At 40.3% G+C, this 18,032-nt stretch overlaps 1 protein-coding gene and 1 non-coding gene across 3 annotated transcripts in view; one reads left to right on the top strand and one right to left on the bottom strand.

The window, feature by feature from the left end:
* Positions 1–18,032, top strand: part of LOC126187329 (uncharacterized) — a 60,660-nt gene that overhangs the window by 40,915 nt on the left and 1,713 nt on the right. The window lies entirely within an intron of this gene.
* On the bottom strand, positions 2,224–2,327 carry LOC126189823 (U6 spliceosomal RNA). Its single transcript, XR_007538233.1, has one exon. It is a non-coding gene; the product is annotated as a U6 spliceosomal RNA (small nuclear RNA).

Here is an 18,032-nt window from a genome sequence, read left to right as displayed (position 1 = left end):
GAACAGGTTTCCAAACAGGTCGAAGCGGTCATGCTGCCAGGTCACCGTTCATCCATCATTCACAAGGACAAGGCAACGTCAATAAACAAGAGGCCAGGTTCAGGTTGCAAGGGGAATTAGTACCTTCGAGGGGACCAGAGGGCTTTGTCCCAGCACTTATGTTTCTTCTTTTCCCCTTTGTAGGTTGAGGGAGTGGGGGGGGGGGGGGGCAGGGCTCGAAGATAGAACTGGCTTCAGCAGTATCTGGCATGTGGCAGCAGGCCTCTGGTCTGGGAGACGCCGGGGAAGTGGTCCCCCACATCACTGACAGTTGCCAAAGAAAGTGGACACTTCCCTGGCTGAGTAGAGGGGCAGCACCCAGAGGGGAGGGCATGGGTACCTCAAGAGGGAGATGAAAGGGGAAAGGATGTGATGGAGGCAAAGCTAGATGTGGATACAGGGTGAAGACAGTCATATTTCTGATGAGTCTCAGTGCAGGATTAAGTCAAAGGGCGTATATTCCTATATCTTCTTTTCCTTCTTATACACTGGGCAATCTGGCAAGTGTAAAGAGTGATGGTCATGACAGTGAACATGCACGGGTGGTAGAACACTGGGGCTCCTCTCTTGGAGTGGGCATCTACATTCAGCACACAGAGGGTCCACTGTACAGTGGGAAATGTGCCCAAAATGCAAACACTAGAAACACTTCATGGATGGCAGGAAGTATGGCTTCACGTTACACCAATAAACCATAACCTTTACCTTCTCCAGAATGGTATCACCCTCAAACGCCAGAATAAAGCCACTAGTATTGATCTGATTGTTCTTAAGGCATTTTGGAACATGCTGAACAAAATAAACACCCCCACTATGCCAGATTATCCTGGAGTTCATTAGTTTAAAGAATGAGGTTCCTATGAAAAATGACACCCTGAGCCATATTCAAAGACTAGTGAGGAGTAGTGGGCACAGTGATGTCACCAAGATGGTCACAGGCATAAAGAGCTGCAGAAGTTTTGGTCAACAGTGAATCCAACAGCATCTCACTCAGATAATCCACTTCAACAAACTTGTCTTTGATAGTTTCTATGAAAAATAACTTTATTGGTAGTGAAAGTGTCCCCGTCAATCCTGGTGCGAACCAGGTAGCAGGGAAAAGGTTTCACCCTAAGCTGGCGAGCCTTCCACAGGAGTAATCAGGTTGGTTGGTTGGTTGGTTTAAAGGAGAGGGGGAAGGGACCAAACTGCGAGGTCATCGGTCACTTGTTCCAGGTAAAATAATTACACAAGCGAAAGAAGGAAAAAAGGGAGATGTGCAGCACGATAACAGGAGAAGCGACAGGACAACCAACACTACTATGTACTAAACAGGAAACGAAAACCACACAAAGAAGAAAGAAACATGTAGAAGGGATAAAAAAAAAAGAGAGAGCAGATGACCGTGGCTTGCCGACCACAAGAATAAAACTGAAAAGCCAGCCACTCTGCAATACATTAAAACATCTGGCCTAAAAGCATTAGAGTGGAGAACACAAAGGGACAAAGGACATGCGTGAAAACTTATATAGAATGATAAAATCCGCTGTCATGTATAAAACGTGAAACTAAATTAGCCGATGAGGTGTTGTCAGCTAAAATTAATGGCAACGAGTCCGGTAACAGAAGAGTCTGTTGCAGAGCAGCCAAAGGTGGACAGCTCACCAAGATATGGGCCACTGTCAGCCAGGCAACGCACCAACACCGAGGTGGGTCATTACAGCGCAGGAGGTAGCCATGTATCACCCAAGCGTGACCAATGTGGAGCCGACAGAGAACCACAGAGGTCCCTGCGAGAGGCCCGCATGGAGGTCTTCCACACATTTGTAGTCTCCTTAATGGCACACAGTTTGTTGTGCATACTGAGGTTATGCCATTCCGCCTCCCAAAGCCACAAAACCTTGCGGCATAGTAATGAACGCAGGTTAGTTGCAGTGAAGCCGATCTCCATAAGCAGTTTCCGCGTGGCCTGTTTGGCCAGCCTGTCGGCACGTTCGTTGCCTGGGATTCTGATCTGCATGACCTGGGGTCCAGACAAACACCACTGAATGACTCGACTGTTCCAGGGCAGATGAACTTCTGGATGGTTACTACCAAAGGATGATGAGGGTAGTACTGTTCGATAGCTTGTAGACTGCTCAAGGAGTCTGTACACAGAAGAAATGACTCCCCAGGGCATGAATGGATGTCTCAGGAGCACGAGATAAAAATGTGTAACGCCTCACGATTTTGCATGTCATCCTTGTGCAGGGGCCATGCTAATCTCTGTATCATTCCAGTTTTAGTATACGTACCGCCGAAGCGAGTACGGAGTAATCAGGGAAAGGAAGGCCACACGGTCGTAAGAAGCAGCATTGAAAGATCCTTTGCCAACTAAAGATACGGCCGTAGAGGAACAGCCAGTTTGTAGAAGCTTAATGAATTTCATACTAGCCACTGAAAAGGCCACATGGCATAGTGGCTGTTGCTGGGCGTTCTGATGCTCCAGAATGACGAGCAACCACTCCTTCCCATACATAGCGAGGAAGCAGTTCAGGTGTCAGAAGGTCGATTCCTGTGTTGTCAGGGGGACATCCTGGCTATATAGTGTGAAAAGAACAACGGGATTGAGTAAGAGGTGCAAGAGGTGGTAAGGCCACACACCAAAGACATTAAGTAGGGTGTTCCCCAGTTGACTCACTACGGATACAAAATTTAGAAAAGGATGTAAAACCCATAAGAGGGAGCAAAAATGCTGAAAAAGAGGAACAAAACTATGTGAGATAGCAGAAACCAGGACGACGACTGACATATGCAAGGGCACTGAGATGGTAAAGAGGGGGCATAGGGGAAGCAGCAAGGACCTGATGCGAGAGCAATAGTTTGGGGCTCTGAGTATACCACACATGAACTCTTGAAAGAGCAATGGTTCTCATGAGGTATGACCACAATTGACATGAGTATGCTATCGTAGACAAATATAAAATCTGGATTTTTAGACTACCATTTATGGCAGGTTGAGAAACTGTAAGAGTGGACTAATAATTTTGTACACAACTGTGGGAAATTTCTTTGTACCAAGAATATTTCTTGTGACAGTTTTGTGCACACTTTTTACCCAATAATAATAATAATAATAATAATTTTTACTTGCAGCACTGTAAGTGATGTTTACTATGGCTCTGAAATGACATTTGTGTATTTACACCAGTGATAATTTAAAAATTATGCTGTGACCCAGGTGCATACTGAATTGAGGGGTAGTTCATGGAGACAACTACAACCAAAATAAATGTATTTAAACATAGTTGTATGAAAACAAAGTTTAAGACATCCACACACACGACAACAGTTTCTTCTGTATATATGGTCACAATTTCATGAAAGCATGATATGTTGGATTGTGTCATTATCTACTGCCATACTCCATGCAGTGGCACACTCAGGTGGAGAGGGGTCACAATTGTCACTGTTGTCTGATCCACAAACGATGGTGATTAGCGCATATCAAGGCACAGACAACACGGATTGTATTGTTGACCATTCCAAGCAACAGCTGTGGTGTGTGCATGGGCATGCTTTCCACTTGAAGAAAGTGTATATCCTGCAAATTATGTCTCTCACTTGCTTAAGCAAAATTTGACAACCACATTCAACAATGACAACTCACAAAAAATGGAATCGAAATTCGCTAAACAACTCACTATGATCACATTAGCTACGGCACTTCAGCAAAGTGCTCAGAACATGCTGAATGCTCACTGGTTGGTGGAGAATGCATGACATAGGGTCAGAACAAGCTTAAACTTTACCGCCATTGTTCGTGACTCCAACTATAGTGAGAAATAATTTAGTTTATGAATATGAAAAATGAGCTGCAAACAACTGGCCTGGATTTTTATAATTTAAAATAGCTGGAAAATTATTACTGAAAGTCCTCAAAATAACAATAAGATATAAAAATTAGACAAAACTTACAAAAGAGTTAGAAGAAAGAACTAGAGTAATATAAACTTTGTAGGAGGAGGGGGGATTGAAATTACAGGAGGCATAATTAATTTAAAATCACTATTTTTTTGGGGGGGTCTCATTGTTTGGAGATCATTGTATGACCATCTTGGAGCTATTACAGTGTGTGACAGCATGCAGATGTTTTCGAAAATGTAGGAACATCCATTGTTGGGATGACGTGTTAGTAGTTAGAAAATCAACATTTGCTGGAGCAATTGGAGTGTGCATTTTCATGTTTTCCTTTAGTCGCAAAAACAAAGCTAAAAAATCAATACAAGAATATTGATATTTCACCAGTGGATTGTTTGCTACAATATTGATATTTTTGTTTCAGTGTTAATACCTGGTACAAGTCAAGGGTAGTAAGTTACAACAACACTTTGATCCATCTATTTATTTTTGACAACAAATACACTCTTGTGCAACCCCTGTTGCATTTTTCCTAGAGGAACATTCATTCCTCCTCCTTGCCAACATGAAAAAGAGTTAATTGTGGTGTCATAAATGAAAGTTGAATACAACATGTACAAAATGAAGTGGAGTCTTAAAGAGAGATCACCCTCTAAAAATTAAATCTAGTACAGATGAAAAAGAAAGCAAAATTAAATTTACATTTCTTGTTAATGCTTAGGGGTAAGGAAAGTTTACATGTCAACAAATTCCAGGCATTAAAAATATGCTATAAAAAGAAATGAAGCTGCCGATTGAGTGACAAAACTACACATGTATGCAGTCCCATTGCAAATGGTAGCCTTGGTGAGAATTCTGTCTCGTGAAGTGTTGCCTTCGTAGGTATGGCTCCCATATACCTAGGTTTCCCCAGATTTGTCTTAGTTTTAAGGGTGTTTGCGGGCATCCTGGTGGGGTTTTTATGCAACTGACTAGCATAAATGTGTTTCGTGTATGGAGAAATTCAGGTGATTGGAAAATTGATTTTAATAAATCATAGTAAAAACTCGATAAAGACTGGCATATATGTAGTTTCCTTTTTCTAATGTAAGGGGCTGTGAAGACAGGTGGGAAAAAAATCAGATTGAAAAAAGTAAACTTCATAATTTTGAAAGTAGTTGCCATAACATAATACATTTATCCCACAGAGACAAGACAGTCAATGCCTTCATGGAAAAATGTCTGTTGCTTACGGAACCATGTTGTTCACCCTTGTGTTGCCAAGGTTGTTCTAACTCTGCTTCAGACGTTTCACTAGGGATCCCTTACACATCCTCCAAACAGTCCCAATCTCTTCCCATGTGATTTCCATATTTGTGGAGCTTTGAAAAAACACATTCGTGGCCATTGATTTGCTTCAAACAACGAAGTTACCATCTAGGTACAATCATGGTTCCATATGCGACTTCAAACATTTTTCCATGAAGACATTGGTGGTCTCGTCTCACAATGGAATAAATGTATTAACACTTATGTTGATTAGTTTTAAAATAAACAATTTACTTTCTTCCATTTGTCCTGTTTCCATTAGTCTGCCCCTTACACTTAAAGAACAGGGGCAAGCATGCTACGATGCCTCTCCAATGTACACATTTTACTTCTTTATTGTGAACAATAAGAAGCGGCCAAATGGCTATGATCTCGTGCACCATACTGCTTCCTCACCCGTCAGTTACGCTCAGGCAAGCCAATTGTGCAATTGTTTCATTCCACCATTCGCACTGCAAAAGTTATATAGTGATACAACAGTACACAAACTTGCATATGTTTGTATCATTTGTATTTGTTTAGACCTTTTAACTTATGGTTGTGTTTCTTTCAGTCCACTTATTGACAGCTTATATGTGCCTGGGAAAATAATGTTCGGTGTCCAGAATCTGCAGTTTGTGTGATGGCCGGCCTATTCCTAGAGAATGAAAATGTCGCCCTCTCAGTTCCCGCATTATTAAGTGTGCACATTTTCTTGAAATTGAAGTGGCTTTTGCCACTCGGCATTTACTTCAATACTGTACACCTGTGTAATTTTTTAACCTTCCAGACACTGACTTATAACAGTAATTGATTAGTTACTGATGATTGATGACCGATTGCTTGGCTGCAGTAGGTTGCAAAGATGACGACTTAGGAAAGGATGGGCTCAACCCATTAGCAGCCATGAGGGCCACTTGTGTTTCAAGGATTCATTCCGATCTGCCAGTTTTGCCAAGTACAACAGGAAAGATAACAGTTGGTTCCCAGTGTCTTGGATCACTGGAAGAATGGTGGGATGCTATTTCATGCGAAACTAACCACGCCATATTAAGTGCGATGCATCTAACATTTGCCAGATAGCTGTGTTCTGCAGCATTTGCAGCTTCTGTACCTTGCCTGAAGCAACATAGTCCCATTTTGACACCCACATTCCAAAATGGGGCGATATCGCTTGAGACAGTTAGCTACACAACATAACAGTAGAAACACTTAAAGTGCGTTCAATGACACTTCCTTTGCAACAAAGGTAAATTAGACCAACTTTGCAGAGTTGAATGAATTGACCTGCGTGCTTTTCCCAAACTTAACTTTAAATCCAATTGTGTTCACTACAAGAGCGGAAAGCAAGATATGGTAACGTAAAAACAGGTTTTGCTGGAAAAAATGGCAGGTACACAGACTAGAATTGTTTCACCTCTTATGTTCCATACATACATGGTATTCAGGAAGAGCTGACGTAAGCCTTCCTAGAAGCTCTTTTTTTCCTGTTATATAGGTTTGTTCATTTTACCAGATACATGTGTGAGGTAACCTGGTGCTTAACATGTGTTCTTGGAATTTTAACAGTGAGCTTCAAATTAATTTTCTTCTGCCACTTTAATTAGCATGAAATCTGTTGCTCTTGGGATATAAGCAATACTTAATTACTGGTCTTAATGAGTTTTGTAAATATGTTTTTCCAAGGCCAAATTACCTTTGCCTAACATACTTCCTGCAAATGTAAACTGGCATCTGCTTTTTCAATAAACAGTTCTATCTAGTTAAGTTTAGTTAATTTTCTATTTCTCAATGTCATTTCAGGGTTCTTATGATAATGGAAAGAAAAATCCATATTACCATCTTCCATAGCCAGTTTCTGATAACTCACTATTTCATTCAATCAGCTTCCATTTCAGTGCTAGCACAATTTGTGAGCATCTGTGTAGATGGTTTGCTAGTTTTAAGAAAGACAACTTCTTATGATTATTTTGTCAGATCAATGGTGGAAATTTTAACTTCAAACTCACTGAACAAATTGCTCATTAACTCCCTTACTCATTTTGGCTTTGTTCAACTTTTAGTTGTCAATAAGGCTTTGACTACCCTTGTGATGACGAAAATTTCTTTCCATTCATTGCAACTAAACACTGCTATTGAGCCAATACATGTCTTGTCCTTCGAAACATTATTCAATACACATCTAAAGCTGTGTTGTACAACACTTTTGTATTTTTTCTATTAATACTCTATCTTTGTACACGTGTGAATGTTACAGAAATCCTGAGAATCTGCATTTTCTTTACTGTCACACTTGCTAAACAAAAATATTTTCCTGTTTGCTAACATCCCTTGTAACACTAATACATTCATTCATGTTATTGCAGCAATATGTACATCCAATTGTTGCTCTTAACTGAATTGTTTCTGCAAGTTTTAGGAGAGGTGAAACAACTCCAGTTCTATAGCTTGCAAACAAGTGTCTCCCAATTACAACAGCATGAGGAACCTTACCTCTGAATTGTTTTGCCACTGTAGCTACTGATGTCAGTTGTCTGTAATAGTACCTGATTACCCTGTTTTACATCCAATCTTTCACACTTACCTTCAGTGATTATTTTGCACTCAAGTCTCCAACCGTTGGGTGCATAACAGGGGTCTCTTGGACTCAATAGCCTTCCATTTTATCATTTCATTGTCTTAAGTTATTTATAGTAGTTTACATTCTGTTTAATTCTCCAAAATAAAATTGACTTTCTTCAGGAAAAAAATTGATTCATGTGAAAATTTATTATTTTTCTTTGTTCATCTTTTAATCATACACATTTGATACATGGCAGAAGTCTTTAAGGCCCCGTAGCAAACAACCCACATTCCAAACATTTTAGTTCTCTTTAGTCAGAATGGCATTTCATGCTGGCATTTTTTTGTTTTTGGGCACAGAAACAACTGAGGTCATAATTGCCCATGTCATAACCTTAAGTCAAGACGTAAAAGAACTTAAAATACACATTAAGTCCAATTGACGGAAGGAAAGGGAGCCAAGACCAACGACTTCCTCTTGGGGAACAGTAAACTTTCGCTACAATGGCCAATAACTTAAATGGCAAACATTACATTAGAAATTAAGTGGTTAAGGAAAATATTCAGTCAGGAAATGGCAAACTGTCAAAGGTTGACCACAATTAAGAAAGTCGTGGGGGGGATCACCACTTAACAAATAGTGACAGCTGAAACGACAATGCCCAGTACATAAACTAGCTAAAATTACCTTGTGGTGAGAGAGCCAAGAGGAGGTTGGCCAAACTGCTGGAAGAGGTTTAATTCCCTGGAGCTTGGTCCCATGAAGAGAAGACGCCACCACCTGCCACAGATGACAACATGGACACCATCCAAAGGCATGGAAGAGCTAGCGGACTGAGGTAGGACTGCAGCCTTGGCAGCAGCGTCCAGCAGCCTCATTTCTCATCAGACCAACCCACATCAATATCGCAACAGTTCTCTCAACAGACAGCAAGTGGCACTAAAGAATGGACTGTGTACAACATCCAGAGGCTCTGAAGGGCACAGAGAATCAGAGCATATGACAATTAAAAAGCCTTTGTCACCAGATGTAATGGGTGATCTTGTAAGGACGAAGAGCTCTGCTATAAATATTGAGCAGTGTTCTAGAAGGTGATACCGAAAATGGTCGGTGCCAATGACGAAGGCACATCTGACACCACAGTCAGAGGCATCAGTGTACACAAAGGTGCTATTGCTACATCGTGTGCAAAGGTCAAGAAACTTCTGCAATAGACCGGATCAAGAGTAGCTGCCCCAGGAAGTGAATGAAGTTCAAGGTGAACAGGGGACACCACACAAAGCCAAGGTGGTGAAGGGTGGAATGTGGCAGGTAGTGTGAAGTAAAGCGTGTATGGCCACTGATGAGTCATACGTTCCATCACCTCGCAAATGCAGCTGGTGGAGAAATGGGGCAGTAGCTGGGAAAAAGGTGTTTGTTCTCACCAGGCTTAGGTACGGGTATGATAGTGGCTTCGCGATAGAATCGGGGAAACTTGCCATCTGCCCAAATGCTATTGCACTTATGAAGGAGAAAGTGCCTCTTCGCAAGAGGAGTGGGCTGCAACATCTGAGTGTTAACATCGTCCGGCTCTGGGGCAGAAGATCAGGATGAAGTAAGAGCATACAGTGTATACGTGAACAAGAGGAAAAAATCCCCAGATTTCCCAGTTAAAAATACACTTTCTCCCGGATGACAGTATATTTTCCCTTATCAATCCTTTGAATGGTTAGGGTTTTATACACGGGTGTACAATTTCCCGGCACTTTAGAAAATGAAACTTGTGGAAAAAGAAACGTTATTCGAAATATCTTTGATTTGCAGCAACATGTACGCTGCGTATTTTCGTATTACCAAAATATACATGGGAATTCCACCAAACACCGCATGTTACTTTCCGAATAATTGAAGTTGAGATATCGATACGCTTTTGTAAGCAGTTCGTAGCTCATGTCACGTGATCTCATCAGCCGATGACAGTGGATAATCAGAGCATAGGACACGTGATGTAACATCACTGTTAAGTAGCATGAACACACAAACAGTGAAAGTTAATAGTTTAAATTAATATACAGTGTTGCTACAGGAAAAGCAAAGCTTTCACTATAATATTGGTCTCAAGCTGCAAGAGAAGCTTAGCTTTTGTATATACTGTTGATCTTTTTTCCGCTTGTTACACTTAAGATATATCACACAAATGTGCCAGTAAAATTTTTAATAATGACAGAAATGTCTGATCTTCAGGGTTCGAAATTATTCTAAATGGCTCGTCATCAAAGAGTTGATTTTTAAATGAGAGTAAAACGCTCTGATTTAATAAATTCATGCTACATTCTTGCACATAGTTCAACTTACATAAAAGGATATTGAATTTGAGAGTAACACTTTTCAAACCACTATTCACAATATTTTCCCACTACCTGTTAGAAATAGGTTCATTTCAGCAGTTGCCAGAGAGCGCAGATAACACCGCACTTTGGTATCTATCACGACGTAGGAAGCCTGTATGTACGTACATGTAAAACACTGAATGATCATACAGTATGTCATAAAAGAAACAAGAGATTAGAGGATACTGCAAGAGCATCGGAATTTCGTGAACCATATAATTAAATGTCCACATTTAACGTGCATACTTAAAGGGCACATTTGTTTGTCCATATTCTCAATGAAGTGGACCTCGACCTGATATTAAGCTTTTCAGTGTGGTTTTCGGGATATAAATTTTCTTGGAGTACCAGTACTGTATTATATCACGTTTGGTTCTTTATTATGGCATAATGCCCTAGGTGCTAGAAAATGAAAATGTGCACTGTGGAATTAAACATTTCGTTTCAAATACATTGACTGCCTCTACGGAAAAGATTAACAAAAGTCAAATTTCTTTAGCAAACGGACAAAAATAACTTCATTGTTCCGCAAGGCATTAATGCTTGACTGTCAGAAAGGTGGAAATAAAATAAAATCTGAAACTAATGACGTATTTCAGGCTTCTGTAATTATGTGAATGTGTTTTAATTCACTTGATAGCTCCCAGCCGCAGCTATCAGTTTTGTTTTCATTTGATGCGAGAGTAAACTAAGGGGAGACAGCAAAATCACTAAATGTAAACACGGGTCACGTGGAGACTACCCACTATAACTCAGACTGCTCTGCGCATCAGCCCCGGATCTACGGCATTTGCGAACCGGGTCAATACTAAAAAAGTCGAATTTTCAAAATATGTTCATCTTGTAGCACACAACTTTCTGAAAAGTCTGCAACATAAAACATATGTATTCGAGGAAATGTAAGACATTATTTGGTCTTAAGTATGCCAAAGTGAAGTGCCATAGCTCTTCATAAAGCATTTTTCTACCACACATGCAAACTATATTCAGGAGAGTGTAAATTGAAATGTCGTATGGTGCTTCTCCTGCTCCCAGTTTGACAGCCTGCCTCTCTTAAAAAAATCTCAGAATTAACAGTGGACGGGATTATTTGTAATCAAGAGAACAAGACCTCTTCAGAAAATCTGAACTCTTTAATGCCTATTAGTTAATAACTTGCTGTTTTGTGACAAAATTAAATATAGGATATATATAACCAATACTGACAAGAGATAAACAAGAAATTACACATTTCTTCAAACCTTAGTTCCTAGCACTTTTTCCTCTCCAATCTTGCTACAGCCTTACATGCTGTGCTTTCCTTTCTGCGAAAGAATCCATTACCTCAAAGTTTGTCAAACGTTTTGCAACATGAAAAATCGAAATGTCGTTATCCAATACTGAAAAAGCTGTTTATACAAATAATACCCAAGACTGGTGTGGTTTCTCAATCTGATAACATCTATTTTATCACTGCCTATTGGATAAAACAAAATAGGCCTTTCTAATACAGCAGCAATATTGTAACACACCAAATAAACGAGACTGTTTTGGCACAAATGGCCATTTTTATAACACGGCAGAATATAATCGAATGAGTTACAAATATCAAATGCCTATTAGGCCTACTACCAGCAAAAAGCTTTATGTTAGGAAATAGTTTCACATTTCATTCATATGCACCAGCTTCTCAAGCACGAGATCGAAAAATAGTATTACGAAATTTGTATATAAATTTTGGAATCATCTTATTCTTCCATAATTTGTGTGATGTCCCATTTCTTCTCCTTCCTCGTTCTAACAAACGATCTTGTCATCACCAATTCTGTAGCTATTGCTGCCACTATAAAAATTTGTTCGCCGATTAACTTCACTAAACCTACCAGAATCACAGGTTTAGTTATCCCACGATTATTTTCCGGTTAGGCGTTATTACATGTTCGAACAGCATTACTTCCAGAATAGAACTTACGCAGCTGCTAGCCGAGGACTGTACTACTGGTCCTTACTAGTGTAGCGATCTGGCCAAAAATTCTGTCAAAATTTCATTTTCTTGGATACACCGAGAAGATAATACGTAATCTTTCTCACCTGTTATTCCTGTCAGTCGTTTATTTCCATTCTGGTAGTCTGAATCTATGTATTTCGCTAGTAACTATAACAATGCTGAGCATTCGAAAACCCAATCAACCACATAATCAGACAGCAATTGGCATTCATCCGTTCGGCTTTACTCCCTCAAGCTCGTATAGCCCCGTCCCCTTCTGTCTGTGGAAAGTTTATTTCTAGATGCGACGTGGATTCTCCTGACAGACATCACGTACACTATGCATGCATTCATTCAAAAGTCAACTTATTCGTTCAAAAATGTTCAAAAACAAATATGGGAGGCATTTCAAAATCATATGAATAATCGATACATTATATCGCTGGATGCTAGACACCTGGATGCTAGGTGCTTTGTGAAACAAGTTTTTTCCTCAAGAATATGAATTTGGCACCCCCCTTCCCTGGTAGCATCTGCTTGCTGCGACTGCTTGCACAGCCAACAGCCACATTCCTGTAGCCAGAAGTGGGAGAATCTACTACTCAAACACGACTCAACTGCGCATGCGCATGAGCCCGCGCATAACTGCTAAAACAAATCGAATGTAAACAGTTGCGACTTCACGCTCATTGAAGGCAATTTGTTGTTATGAAGCACTGCATAGTCTTCTAAAGCCTTTGACACATTTTCAATTGGCAGATGCTTACATGAGCACTGTATGTCGTCATTGTATATGGCGCATTTCCTTCACAATTCAAGTTATTTTAGTTTTTTTCTCTTGTTTATGTTTTATTGTTTAAGTATTATTCTGCAGTTGCAGGCTACAGAAATATCCTTTGTTAGAGTATCGGTTCTTACCAGTCAAAATTACAAAAATTTAACTTAAAACTTAAACAATGAAAAATTCCCAGAATTTAAAAGTATCCCGTTTTCTCCCAGTTTTCTCCCTGATGAAAAAATTCCCGGGTTTTTCCCGGATCTCCCGGCTCGTATACACCATGATAATATAGCTCTCTCATAGTAAAGGTGGCACTGTAGCATTACGACTATGAGGAGAAGGATATCATCTGAGCCATCCCCACTGAGCTCGAAATCACCGCAAAATAGCAGTCCAAGTTGTTGGATATGGCAATAGGGTCCACAATGATATCTGCTACGGTCAGGCCGGGAATCGAGGATTTGACCTTGGACCTAGAGCCAACAGAGGTTGGCCCACACGACAGAAGAGGGACAAACTGTTAGAAGAACTAGTAAAGGAAATTCAGCTATCATTTTTGCTGTCACAAAGAATGCAATGACATTGCACACGCAATTGTTTATAATGAATACAGTTCACCACCATAGGATGTCTTTTAAAAACATGAAGAGCATGTCTCCATGTGTGAATCGCGTCGCAACACACCTCAGTCCACCAGGCGGCAACCTGGACACAGCATGGTAAAGGTAAGGTGTAAGGTGAGGAATGTTCTGCAGCTGTAATGATAATGCTGTAAGGGTAATGTTCATTAGCTGTCTAGTTGGTCACCACAGCTGGGAAATGGTATTCATCAAAGGACACCAGGAAAGAGTAAAGCCTCCAGTCAGCCTTAGGAATGTTGTAATGTAATGTTAGCCATTTAAGTTGGCTGTTTATCATGACTCCCACATGAGTTGGAACGCCATCCTCAGGCGGAGGGGGGGGTTTGACTTTCAAAGTGAAATGTGAGAAAATGCGAGAGGTCAAAGCAGTTGTAAGGATGCAATTTTGTTTCTTGAAGGCAGAAAACAATGCTGCAATTCCAAGAGCATCCTTTATTCATCCTTGTAGGATCTAATGCTGTGAACATTCCATTGGGGAAGAGTCATAATGGAGAATGGGGAGGAAGGAAACAAATGAAGGTAAGTCACCTCGGCACTGCTAAGTGCCAGCCTTCAAAGACTCATTGCTACAGGGCACAGGGGCTGGAAGATCCTGTTGCACGAGATCTACAGAGGCATCGGCTTTCTCACTGGGTTGGCCAGCAGATTCCAGGGCAGAAAAATTGTAGGAGGCGGTGCACACCAGTGAAATTGAGGTCAGCTGGGTGAAGGTATCACATGGCGATGCAGATTAAGGAGGATCTCCGTGTCAGGGAAGAAGACCATTTGCCTTTGATTTCTTAGAGCCTTTGCAGTTAGCAGATGAAGTCTCAGATGTTTGTTGGCTGAAGAGACTTTTAGTCTTTGCAGGAGTATTCGTTTTATCCTTTCCCGACTGTGTAGCAGGAAATTTGGGCACTGGAGGTGAAGATTTGGTGGCTCATTCCACAGCTGGAGGAGGAGGAAGGTTTGCTACTGTGATAGTGGACAATTTCACAAGTGCAATGCTGAATTGAAGGTCACAAGTCTCTGTGACAATGTACATCATGAAGTGAGGCCTAGCAAGAACAGTACTACACTGGATGGTAAAATGCAGGGCTTTCAACTAGCAAACAAGTTGCATGTGACAGGACAAGATACTTTTTCCTTCTCCTGGGTGGTCTGCTCATCAAGATACACTGTACACTCATGAGAAGAGGTGGCACGGTCACCATTACAACTGATACAGTGAGAAGGAGGAGGAGGAGGCGGAGGCGGGCAATCACCCTCGTAAGCATCCCTAGCACAAGTAAGACATTTGGCTGTGTTTTTACAGTACATTTGAGTGTGGTTGTAAAGTGATACTAGTAGTAATTCATTCTGTTTGTAATGTACAGTTGGACTGATGATTTCATAGCCTGCTTTGATCTTCGATAGAAGCACTATATGATCAGACATGAGAAAAAGAATGGTCTCCAGAAGCAAAGTCCCATTACATAAACGATAACAGGATTTCACGTGTCTTACAATTGCATCAACACCTTTCTGAATAATAAATGGATTAACCATAGTGAAGAACTGATCTCTTTTGGTACATGATACCACAAGGGACCAAGATGCAGCTGGGAGAGTCGTTGAATCATTAGCCCTGTTCTGTTTACATTTAGTAGACAGACACACGGTGAGTGGCTCATTACGAAAAGATCCCATGATTGCCAGTGTCTCCTTGGCGTGCTGCTTCCAACTGCTCTCATCAGTGCACATGAGTGAAAAGCGGAAGAATGTTTCTCTCGAAGAGAAGTTTCTATTAAAAAAGTGGAGGCATCTCCTGGCGTGAGTCGCGTGGAGCTAGTGAAGCAATTGGGACTGGCCCCTTCAACACTATTATGAAAAACAGATCGTCGATAATGGAAGGGTTTGAGAATTGTGGAAATTCGAAACGTATGCATTTGAAACAATCGACTTACGACGAAATGGAGAAAGTTTTATTAACTTTGTTTCAGCAAGCACGTGCTACAAACATTCCTATAAACGGAACTATTTTGAAGGAGAAGGCACTTCAAATATCACTGCAGTTAGGAATGGACAATTTTAAGGCGTCCAATGGATGGATTGATAAATTTCGACAGCATCATGGTGTTGTGTACAAATCGGAATGTGGAGAAAGTAAAAGTGTGGACGAACTAACTGTAGCTCAGTGGATGCAGACCCACCCCAATCTGATACAGGGCTACAAACTGCGTGACATTTATAACACTGACGAAACCGGCATGTTTTTCAATTTAATGCCGGATAAGACATTTACTTTTTGTGGGGAAAATTGCCACGGCAGTAAGAAGAGCAAGGAACGTCTTACCGTTTTGTTGTGTACAAACGCTGATGGCAGTGAAAAACTGAAACCTTTGGTTATCGGGAAGCCAAAAAATCCGAGGTGCTTCAAAAACATTTCCACGTTTCCGTGCAAATATACAAACAATGCCAAGGCATTGGTGACAAGTGAAATATTTTTACGTTTTCTCAGAGAATTTGACGTCAAAATGGGGAGTGCTGCAAGGAAAGTGCTGCTGTTTGTGGATAGATGTGCGGCACATCCACCAGACGTACCCTTTCTGAGAAATGTTAAAGTAATTTTCCTGCCACCCAACTGCACCAGCAGTCTGCAACCTTTGGACTTGGGCATAATACATGCCCTTAAGGTTAAATAAAAAAGGCCTTGAATTTGATGGACCAAAGAAAACCGGGAAGCCAGCAAAGCTCACAACTCAAACTGAATATTTTACAGGCAATAAATTTAATTATGTACTCGTGGAGGGAATTAAGTGCTGAAACTATTAAAAACTGTTTCACAAAAGTGGGTTTCTGTGAGAATGAGATGGCAGCTCCTGTGGAAGAAGTTGCAAGTGATTTGCAAGAGTTTCACCAATTAATAGGCAGTGATTCTGTCACTTTTGAGTACTTCGTGGCTGTGAATGAAAACGTGGCAACCACAGGAGTACAAAGTATTGAGGAGCTGACTGCAGAGAGAAGCTTGGAGAGTAATAGTGGTAGTGAAAGTGACAGTGACAAGGAAGATGACCCTGTGCCCTCATATACTAAGGCAGCTGAAGCCTTTGAAACATTCAGGAGATACATGATGGCCCATAGACTTGAGGACAGAACAGTAGCTCAACTTGCTCATTTGGAGCAAGAAATGATTGCCATAGAGTCTAGGAGGAAAAAAAAAAACAAGCAAGCCTGCTTGAATATTTTAAAAAATCATAGGCATGTTATTTTCAGATTGCTTAGGTTCCCAGAGTTTTGTGCAAATTTAAGTTCCATTTGATAATTTAATTATTGAAGTAATTTTTTTGTAACTAATTCTTTTTTAATCTGTGCCATTTACTGTGTTTTTATGTAATATGTTCAGTATATATTAAACAAAATTTGGCTCATATTCTATAATTGAGTCAACTGAAGAATGGGATACCACCTGTCAGCTTTGGAGAATGATGATCCATTTACTTTCACCCATCCACCTACCGAGCCCCATGTTTTAATTAAAAAACTAATCATTTGATACATTGATCATTTGCAATGAATATCATATGTTGTGAAAATTTAAAATGTCTTCTATGGCACCATTTGTCAAAGCTGATTACTGGTATCCTGATCTTCAGTAATGTCCTATAATTATTATTTGGAAGCCTTCCTCTTTATAGTATTTTCCTCTATACAGTGTTCAGAATTTGTGGTTCCTTGAAAAACGTTATATAGACGTTTCACTGTATTGTTTTCATAACTAGCTTTTTATATCTGTTTTGATGTAAGGGTCTTCTAGACACCTCCCATACATTTTTGTGAGTTCAGTCACTCGTGCATAACCACTGTGTGTGTGTGTGTGTGTGTGTGTGTGTGTTTTGCAAGAGCAACTAATCCTTACATTTTTAATTTGGCCACTCAGAATTTAGCTATACATGTTTGTCATATACATCCCACATTTATACCACTTGTCAAGTATCCATTTCCTGAGCGAGCATAAAGGTTGTTATGATCACAAGCATTTCACATAAAATGGGTACATAATAGACTACATTCTGCTGTGAACAAGCTTGCCATACACACTGACGTGCTTATTGCCTCCGGGCAAAAAACAATTTCATTGTGATTGCACACATTGTGGCTTTTCTGCCTGAGAAAATTGCATGTAAAGTTGTATAGGCCAAGGTGGTCCAAGCAAATGAAAACACTTTTGTTAGAGATGAAAAGAAATGTTTCAGGACTCATTTTAAACCATATCTCTACAAGGAAATATGGCACTAGCTACATCTCAATAGAAATGTTAACACACCAGAATCTGCCTACTCTTCAATTTACCAATTAATAAATTTTACTGAGTACACACAATATTACGAAAAGGATAGATTGCTACTCACCATGTAGTCGAGACAATGAGTCACAGACAAAAACAACCGAAAGACTGCTAAACAAGTAAGCTTGTGGCCAAAAGGCCTCCTCCTGAATTAAATAATTCAGAAGAAGGCTTTCTGGCCAAAAGTTCACTTTTTTAGCTGTC

The sequence above is a fragment of the Schistocerca cancellata genome, chromosome 5 (genome assembly GCF_023864275.1).
Source record: "Schistocerca cancellata isolate TAMUIC-IGC-003103 chromosome 5, iqSchCanc2.1, whole genome shotgun sequence".
NCBI lineage: Eukaryota > Metazoa > Arthropoda > Insecta > Orthoptera > Acrididae > Schistocerca > Schistocerca cancellata.
Note: the sequence above shows the minus strand (reverse complement) of the source record. Positions and strands in the feature narration are given on the sequence as shown.